Source organism: Hordeum vulgare, chromosome 3H (genome assembly GCF_904849725.1).
Source record: "Hordeum vulgare subsp. vulgare chromosome 3H, MorexV3_pseudomolecules_assembly, whole genome shotgun sequence".
Lineage (NCBI taxonomy): Eukaryota > Viridiplantae > Streptophyta > Magnoliopsida > Poales > Poaceae > Hordeum > Hordeum vulgare.
Genome location: NC_058520.1, coordinates 242,165,302 through 242,172,465, shown reverse-complemented (window position 1 = coordinate 242,172,465; position 7,164 = coordinate 242,165,302).

The window sequence follows — 7,164 nt, the reverse complement described above, 5'->3', positions numbered from 1 at the left end:
TCTCGATGATATTAAGGGCATTAGTCCCACTCTATGTCAGCACAAGATTAATATGGAACCAGATTCTAAACCCACTGTTGATCACCAACGATGTTTGAATCTGAAGATGAAGGATGTGGTAAAAACTGAAATATTAAATCTTCTGGAAGCAGGTATTATCTACCCCATAGCTGATAGTAGATGGGTGGGTCCAGTTCATTGTGTTGCTAAAAAGGGTGGTATTACTGTTGTTCCTAATGATAAGAATGAACTTATACCTCAGAGGATAGTAACTGGTTATAGGATGGTGATAGATTTTATAAATTGAATAAAGCTACTAGGAAAGATCACTACCCTTTACCTTTTATTGATCAAATGTTAGGAAGGTTGTCTAAACACACACACTTTTGTTTCTTGGATAGTTATTCTGTTTTTTATCAAATACATTTTGCACAATATGATCAAGAGAAAACTACCTTTACCTGCCCTTTTGGAACTATTGCTTAGATATGTATAGATTTTGGTTTATGCAATGCACGTGCTACTTTTCAAAGATGTATGACTGTTGTCTTCTCTGATTTTCGTGAAAATACAATTGAGGTTTTCATGGATGATTTCTCTATATACAAAACTTCTTTTGATGATTTCTTAGGCAACCTTGACTAAGTTTCGCAGAGATGTGAACAAACAAATCTTGTCTTGAATTGGGAGAAAGTGGCACTTTATGGTTAATGAAGGTATTGTCTTGGGCCATAAATTTTTTGAAAGAGGTATTGAGGTTGATAAAGCAAAAGTGGATGCTATTGAGAAGATTCCATGCCCGAAGGTTATTAAAGGTATAAGAAGTTTTCTTGGTCAAGCTGGTTTGTATAGGAGATTTATTAAAGACTTCTTTAAAATTTCTAGGCCTATTACCAATATTTTGCAAAAATATGTTCCTTTTGTTTTTTATGATGATTATGTAGAAGCCTTTGAAACTCTTAAGTCAGCTTTAATTTCTGCACCTACTGTTCATCCACCTGATTGGAATTTACCTTTTGAAATTATGTGGGATGCTAGTGATTATGCTGTTGGGGCTGTTCTAGGACAGATAGTTAATAAGAAGGTGAATGTTATTCATTATGCTAGTAAGACTTTGGACACTGCCCAATGGAATTATGCTACCACTGAAAAGGAGTTTCTAGCTGTTGTGTTTGCTTGTGATAAGTTTAGACCTTATATTGTTGATTCCAAAATTACTATTCACACTGATCATGCTGCTATTAAGTTTATTATGGCAAAGAAAGATGCTAAGCCTAGGCTTATTAGGTGGGTTCTTTTGTTGCAAGAGTTTGATATTCATATTGTTGATGGGAAAGGGGCTGAGAATCACGTGGCTGATAACTTATCTAGATTGGAAAATGTTCTTGATGACCCACAACCTATTAATGATAGTTTTCCTGATGAGCAATTAGCTGTTATTAATGTTTCTCATAATACTCCTTGGTATGCAAACTATGCTAATTATATTGTTGCTAAGTTTATACCTCCTAGTTTTACTCACCAGCAAAAGAAAAGGTTCTTTTATGATTCGAGACATTATTTCTGGGATGACCCACACCTTTATGAAGAAGGAGTGGATGGTATTGTTAGACATTGTGTACATGAGCATGAACAAGAACAAATTCTTCAGAAGTGTCACTCCGGAGCTTGTGGAGGACACCATAAAGTAGATAGAACCACACATAAGGTATTACAATCCGATTTTTATTGGCATAATCTCTTGAAGGACGCTCATAAGTTTGTCTTATCTTGTGATGACTGTCACAGGATTGGTAATATCAGTAGACGTCAGGAAATGCCTATGAATTGTTCTCTTGTTATTGAACCATTTGATGTTTGGGGTTTTGATTATATGGGACCTTCTCCTAAGTCCAATGTGTATACTCATATTCTTGTTGTTGTTGACTATGTCACTAGGTGGCTTGAGGCTATCCCCACTAGAAGTGCTGATCACAACACTTCTATTACAATACTTAAGGAAGTAATCTTTCCAAGTATGATTGATGGTGGTTCACATTTTATTGATGGTGCTTTTCGTAAGATGGTGGCTAAATATGATGTTAATCATAGAATTGTCCCTCCGCATCATCCTCAATCTAGTTGTCAAGTTGAATTGAGCAATAGGGAGATAAAATTGATTTTGCAACTATCAATAGATCTTGAAAGAATTTGTCTAAGAAATTAGATGATGCTTCTTGGGCTTATAGAACTGCTTATAAGAATCCTATGGGTATGTCTCCTTATAAAATGGTTTATGGAAAAGCATGTCATTTGCCTCTTGAATTGGAACATAAATATTTTTGGGCTGTTAAAGAACTTAACTATGACTTCAAGGTTGCAAGTGAAAAGAGGTTATTTGACATGACCTCACTTGATGAATGGAGAACCTAGGCCTATGATAATGCCAAGTTGTTTAAAGAAAAAGTCAAACTATGGCATGACAAGAGGATCCATATGGGGACCCCGACTTCCGAGTCGAGATCGCCGAATGAACGTGCTCAGTGATCCCAGAGATCAATGCTCACTGAACACACAGAAACTGGATAACAAGATTCTTACATCCATACATACCGATTGATACAATAAATGACACTTGCGGTCATGTATTACATATATAGGGCCTTGAGGGCCAACACACCCAACTTGACCAATAGTGGAAATATTGGTTGAAAGCATGAACCCATGCCATCAGCCTTAACCTACAGGCATTCTGACTAGGAAGCGTCCTAGCTCGTAGGAATGTCAGCAAGTTACTCTTCACCATATCATGTTCTCTCATACCTGTTCAATGAAATACCAATGGAAATCCGATGAGTACTTTGAACGTACTCGCAAACAGCCCATGATATGGATAATGCAGTTGGTATGGGAACAAGTAATATGTAGTATTGGCGGATAGCAGCTTAACTGTAATAAACATGATCATAGGTGGATGTGCAACATAAGCTAGATGCTATTTATAAGAACATGTTACAGACATCAACATATTTGATGTAGGATGAACACTCCCGGTTCACCCGATATGCCAAGTCGCCAAACTTGGTTGTATCAACTCTTTCTCCGATATCACCATTAAACACACACACACACACACACACACTCACTCTTGGTTTATGCGGAAACGACTGGACGTAGTTTAACCAGCATCACCCAACTGTCCTTGACCGCGGACACGGTTATTCGAATAGTTTTACACTCTATAGAGGTTGTACGTTGTACCCACGAGATCCAAGAAACTTCCGTGTCATCCACTACTCGCGGTATATAACTTACCCAAGGTAAGTACCGGATCAATGCCTTCCCCCTGACGATACTAGACAAAGAGGTCCACTCGATTGGTACCCAGCCCACATGATGTACGTCTTACGAGAGTATCATCCATGCAGGGACTAACAGTGTGCCCGGAACACATAAAAACGGCATAGTCGCCCTACCTGGCACGACCCCGTCACGGGAGTGACCACAAATAAGTCACGCCACTAAAAACGTGGCTCTTTGCTAGCACCGACCAGAGTAATCAACAAAGCCCCGTGCCATAAAGGGGTAATGTGGTCGCACATGTAAGGTTGGGACGGTCGACACATCATAAATCTAATCCCATTTCCGAAACCACTCACACCAAAATATACCCTGTGCACCACTTCTCCAAAAGTGGCCACCTATCTCATCATCACCCTCGGGTATTAGGGGCATCCGATGGGGTTTTCATAAACCTTTGATACTTACCATCATCATGCTCATGCTTCTACTATGCTTAGCTCTACTTGTCAACAAGATATTAGCGTGACCCTCATATGTGGTAGGATCATGCTCAAAATGCAAGTGCTCCGGAGGAGCCATCGGTAACATCATATCGATGATTTACCGAATATTCATGATCATATGCAATGGGAGTAATTGCTCTACTAGCATGCAATATAATATTTGCTCAAACATGGTAAAAGGGCTCCTTGCCTTTGCTCTCATAAGTTCTTGGGATCTTCGAGGTCTTCCGGTCCGACACCGAGTACTCCATCTACTCCCTCAACTATCGTCGGAACAATCACAGTCAGCCATTCAGCAAGCAGAAAAAAAGTGCTATATAAATAGAACTTTTATTTTTCTTGGAACTCTCTGGTCATAAGAAAAATACCTGAAGCTTGCTATAGGGATTTGGACCATCAGGGATTTTTGAATGGATGAAAGGAAGAATAGGTGATCCTAAAAGAAGTCTACGGAAAATATTATGATAAAAATGAGTGGAGACACTCATTTAACAGAATATAAATTTAGAAATATTTAGAAACTGTTTCACTAGATTTGGAGTTGAGGTGAATATTCTATGGATTTTCTAATATTGGATAAATAGCAAAAGGGGGCTATTTATTTATTGCAACAGAAATATGCCATATAAAAATGTTGGCTATGGCTCCAAAAATAGGGCATGATATTAGAAGGCTATGGAATTTGGAATCACTCCATTTGGAGTGGATTTGAATCCACTAGAATTTTTCAAAGGGGGGTTAGAAGCACCCCAAATCTGTATTTAAATATAAATACAGTATAAAAAGTTGTTTGGAAAAATGTGCAAAGCACACCTGTCGATAGATCTTGATTTTTGGGACCTGCATAATTTTGAATCAACCAAATTGGAGTTAAAATGAATTTTCTATAGAATTTTGAAGTTTCTAGAAAAAGAAAAAAAAGCAGAGAAGGGGGCCACCAGGGAGGCTATTGGGCGCTCAGGGTGACCGATAGGCAGGTGGGTCAGCCCAGCTACGCTAGCTGCCAACGGTGTGGCCACGCCGAAGGCGCACGGCTCCCTTTAACCACGGCGCGGGGAGGTGCACGTGGAGGAACCCACCTCCACTTAACCACCTGGGCCTGGCTCGGGGAGTCTTACACAGGGGCCCGCTTGTCGGGTCTTTCCTCTTCCTACGCCCGATCTGGGAGCACGCAGGGAGGCGGGGTCGGTCGTTGCAGGGGCCGGCTTCGGCGGCTCCAGCCTTCCTTCAGCGGCGCACCGACCAGCAAGTGATCGGGGCAAGGCCTCCCGCACCCGAGGGGGGCCAGCTCCGAAGGGGAGCCTTGGGGCGAGGGAGCTTTCGGCCATGGCGGAGACCGACGACGGCGGTCGGGGTGAGGGCGCTCCGGCCGCTACGAGGTGGAATCGAGGAGCAGGGAGGCTTTGTGGTGCTCTGAGGGTTCTCTTGGAGGTGCTAGGGATAGAGGCGGCTGGAGAGCACGAGCGCGAGCATGGCCGAAGCTGGCCATGGCGGCCAGGGAAGGAGAGGAGGAAGCTTGGGAGGATAGGGGGCTCAAGAGGGAGCTCTGCAGGTGAACTATGAAGAGGGGGAGAGATGCAGGAGCAGCAGTGGCTCGAGGGAGAAAAGATAAGGGAGGGGGAGGGAGAGATAGAGCTCGGGAGCTCTCGACAGCTCCCTGTGCACGGATGCCACACGCCCAGATGGAGCTTGGAAGCTAGCTGGTGATGGGGAGTGCTTGCAACGGGCAAAAGGAGATGTTGTGACATACTGAGACAAGTTGAATCGGCTAGAAACGGCCTAGAGGAAAGAAACAAGGTGCGGAGCACCCATATTGTTTTGAAGGAAAACTGTAACGGAAACCCCCCACAACGAGTTTTTTTAAATAATAAGAACCCAAATTCGCGCCCGTGGGGACTTGAACCTGGGTGGCTGGGTTGTACATCCACTCCACTAGCCAAGTGAGCTAGGCTCACTTCCGTCAGAGCACCCATATTGCAGGCCAGGGTGGTGGTCACCACCCCTTCTACGTGTCCAAAGCCACCCCTGGCCAGAGCAAGGTGTCAAATATGCAAGGCAAGTGTGCCACGATGCACTAGTGGAGTTTGGACCAAATTGGAGCTGGTTTGAATTGGCTTTGACTGCAATTTAGCTTGCAGCAACAAATTTAGGGATAGAAATGAGGGTGCTCAATGGAGTAATCTCAGGATGGGACCTTGTCTTGCATGCTTGGCTATGCAAGGACTACAACACTACCAAGTTTGACCTCAAGCAGTGGAGGGTAGCTAGTACTTGTTGTACAAGGCTACATTTCAACCAGAATTCAACTTGTAGATGTGCTGCTCATTTTTCCCACATGAGCATGGCATAACTTCGTTTTAAATGATTCCTTGGGATGCTAGGGACCCTCTGGAAAGAGTTGGGGGCATTAACTTAAGCAGAGGTGGTGCAAGAGGGGGTAAAAATGGTGATCCAAGGGTAAAATGAGAAGTAGTTACATGGAGCCTGTCTCCCATAATTTACCAGAGGTCATGGCAAAGCTACTCGAGATAAAATGTAACTATATAGAGGTGTGGTAGAAATTCAAGTTCAAGGGTAAAAGTGGAAGGGGCCAGAGTAGCCACTTTGGTGAGTGCACACAAAGTGTTTGATGAGTGTTAGGGATACCAGATATACTTCACTTGATATGAAACTTAACAGGATCAAATAATAGATGAAAATAAGCTTGGACACCAAATTTGGGATTTGGTGGAGAAGGTTTCCAATGTAGACTTGGAAAACCCATGAAATGGGCAGAAATGGCCTTCTGCTTACAAATCTATTCAAATCAATTCCCACAAATCCAATATTTGGTGTAGGGGAATTATTTGGGCATTAAGGCATGCCCAAAAATTTTGGGGTCAATTGGAGAAACTTTATAATGTAAAGTTTCCGAAAGTCAGAAATAAACAGAGAGGGATTTGAGGCGCTTGGGACAAGTTATTCTATTCTCCTTGATGCACCACTTGGTGTGGATGCATTATTAGAGTATAAGAACCTGTCTACCAAATTTGAGCACAAATGGAGACACTTGACAATATAGAGTTGCTCAAATTTGGATCTGGACAGATAGGGTTTTAGAATAATTAGGGGAATCAAATCAACTTGAATTGAGATGAAACTTGGCAAGATCATCAAATATATCATATGTGACATGCTAGAATTTTACAGGAATTTATGGAGAATATTTCTTATAGAAATATTCCAAAAGCTTGAAATAGGCAGGAAGGGTTTTGAAGGGGTTTGCCCAATATTTTGAACATGACCATGTGTTTAAACTCATATATATGGAATATATATGTCCATTGAGTTTCCCTAAATTTTACGAAATATTTTGAAAGCTATAAAAATAACTTTCCTT